The sequence below is a fragment of the Neomonachus schauinslandi genome, chromosome 3 (assembly GCF_002201575.2).
Source record: "Neomonachus schauinslandi chromosome 3, ASM220157v2, whole genome shotgun sequence".
NCBI lineage: Eukaryota > Metazoa > Chordata > Mammalia > Carnivora > Phocidae > Neomonachus > Neomonachus schauinslandi.
Window position 1 is genome coordinate 62,461,278 of NC_058405.1, and position 3,369 is coordinate 62,464,646.

The window sequence follows — 3,369 nt, forward strand, 5'->3', positions numbered from 1 at the left end:
GGAAAGCATGCTTTAATTTTCTGATTTAATGCAGTTCTGGCCCTCTGATTTCAAACAGCCTCTTTTATGTTAACATAGTTCATTTTGAGAAAATATTGGTCCTTTGGGATTTCTTCCTGCTCTTCTTTCTCTTCATCTAATGGTGCCACAGTCTAAGGAAAGTTCGGGTAACATCATGGGCAAGGGTAAGGAGTCCTCAAGGGTGTCCCTGCGTCCTTGCTGGCCTTGCCTGAGCTGGGGGTGCTCTGTCGTGGTACTGGGCAGCCTGCATGTGTGGCTTCTGCAGGCTCCTGTGGACACCTATGGACTGGGCCTCTGCCCGGAGGTTCCCTGGATCCATGGCCTCCTATTCCTGACTGTCTTCTTCATGATCTTTTGGTCTCTATAGCACGTTCTCTCTGCCTGCCCCAGGAGGCTGCTCCTGTCCTTTTGCTCTGTCCATGCTTCTCTGCCTGCTCCCATACCACGCTGGATGCCCTGGATCCCAACGCAGTCTTTCAGCCTGTGCCCAAGTAAGAAGGGCCCTGACCTCAATATGCTAGTAGTTTCTCAAACTGTAGAGAGCTTCTAGGAATTTCACCTCCCCTCCCTGCCTCTCTCAAGATTCACTTGAATGGTAATGGGCAAAGAGAAGTGAGGACTCTCCTTGGGCTGACTAATGCCCAGTTCTCGCCTCTGTTCCTGTCTCCTCCTACTTCCCTTCGGGGTGGAAAGAGCTCCCCTGAATGTCAGATCACCCTCTTTTCCTACTTGTTGGAAGCTTTCTGCTGATTAATGTATGTGTTTCTACTTTTTGACCTTCTTTGGTGTAGGTGGAATGAACTTCACCCTTGCCTGGGAATCAGTGCTAGAAATATAACAGGGTGCATTTGAAAAACAGTATCCTTGATGTCTATAAAAGGTGAGGTAGGTGTCAGTCACTTTGATTTGACTCTCAGAACAACCCTGTCCACAAACTGATTTTATAGCTGATACAACGCAGGCAGAGAGATGGAATGATTTGTCTGAGGTCATAACAGAATAATTGGTGTCGCAGAACTGGGATTTAGACCCAGACCTCCCAGACTGTAAAATATAAGGATTTCGCAGTAGCTGTAATCATCACATGTCTAAAATATTGCTAATACTGGGGCGCCTGGGTGGCTCAATCAGTTGAGCGTCTGGCTCTTGGTTTCGGCTCAGGTCATGATCTCGGGGTCCTAGGATTGAGCCCCATGTCCAGCTCTGTGCTCAGTGCAGAGTCTGCTGGAGATTCTCTCCCTCTCCCTCTGCTCCTTCCTCTGCTTGTGTGCATGCTGTCTCTCTCTCAAATAAGTAAAATCTTTAAAATACCGCTGATACATATATCATATATGTGTATCATACAAGTGTGCTTTTGGTGGGAACACCGTATATTCATATATTTCATAGAACATAACTCAGAGAGAAAGAGGAACCTTAACTTTTAAAATGTAATATTTCAACATTACTGTAATATTTTAATATTTAATAAAATATGCATACTACTGATGTAATATTTCAACTCGGAAAGTTGTGTACCTCAGTCTTCTCATGCCCTGGCTTCGTGCCTCTCCCCTACCTCTGCAAGTCCCTTTGATGCAGTGAGTCTCTCTACCGGCCATTGGTTGTGCCTGCTGTTAATAGTTCCAAATGTGAGTGGGCAGAGTTGAGCCCCACATCCTGCTTTCCTGTCCAGCTCCACAAAACCTAGCGCTGTGTTGTGTTCTCCCCCCACAGTGAGTGTGGGCTGAATGACAGGCTGGCTGAGAGAAGCTACCGGCAGATGGACACGGCCAGCAGCCACAAGTGGAGAACATTGTTTTGGAGTCAAAGTGATGGTGCACATGAACCCCAGACGCAGGTAGGAAGAGCAGCGGACTTAGCAAATATTGCCAGCTCCCATAGACCGGCCAGTGGCCCCCCGTGGGGGCCCAGAGCAGAAAAGTCTGGCACAGGTTGGGTGCCTGGCCTGGACCTCACATCAGGCGGTGAGCATTGTGCATTCTGACCGGGAAGGTCGGTGACTAAGGCATGAGTACAGTGTGGGTCTGACTGCCCTGGCTTCTCACTATGCCAGCCTGTCAGCCCAGAGGGGGACCTCGGAGAGACAGGGCCTGGGCGAGACCCTCCTGGCTGCCCTCACTCGCGAGCACTTATCTAAGGCACAGGGGCCATGATCGCTGTGGGCCAGAGCACATACTATGGGACTGTCAAGGCCAATGAGCCAGACCTGAATGTCTTGGGGTGCAACTAGATTTAGGGCATCCATGGGAAGCATCACCGTGTGAACTCACAATAGAGACGACATTTGAGTTGGCTTCTGAATAGTGAGTGAGTTTGCCAGATAAGAAGTGGAAGAAGATATTCCAAAAAATGGGAAACAGCAAATGCAAAGGTGTCAGAGCAGGATAGGGTGTCTATGTGTAGGATCTAGAGAATACTTTGTATATTTGTATATATATATTGTATATAATACTTTGCTGGTGCCCATCATACCATGTGTTCTTGGGAGGTTGTATTCCCTACTCCCAAATGCACGTTTGGACAACATCATGACAAATGTCTGCTCCCTTGCTTTGGTCCCTGACTATTTCCCAGCCCCTCCCTGGGTGGAGCTGACCTCTTATGCTGACCTCTGCCCACAGACCCAGCCCACCCTGATCCGTAGCCCTGACCAAGCACTGACCTTTGTCACAAAGGAGCTCTGGTTTAATTCTGGATTTTACTTGATCTTTCTCCTGGGAAGATTTGGGCCTGGTCCTCATGGACTCATGGATAGGCCCATAGTCCAGGGTCCTGCCTCGTTTTACTGATCTTTCTCCAAACACTTGAGTCCTTTTTTTGGAACTTAAGCTCAATGACTGGGGACCTAACACATGCTGCAAAACTTCTGTGGTACAGCTGCCTCTAAATTGATCCATTATTTGTTTAGAGGATCTACTTTTTTCATCATTCTCTGAAAAAAATACTGATTCTAATTATTTACGGTTTCTAAAATTGCCTCTGTCTCCATGTGTTGGCTCTGAGGGTTTCTCTCATTTACCACTGTGTATACTCTGTGCTCTAAATTATTAGTGCTAAGTCCATTCCTTTGTGTGCTCCATACTATGTCAGCATTGGGGGTAGTTTCTTAACCTTTCTTTCTTCCTTCCTTCCTTCCTTCCTTCCTTCCTTCCTTTCTTTCTTTCTTTCTTTCTTTCTTTCTTCTCTTCCTTCCTTCTTTCCGTCCTTTTTTCCTTCCTTCCTTCTGTCCTTCTTCCTTCCTTCTATCCTTCTTCCTTCCTTCCATCCTTTCTTCCTTCCTTCTTCCCTCCCTCCCCCTTTTCTTTCTTTCTTTCTTTCTTTCTTTCTTTCTTTCTTTCTTTCTTT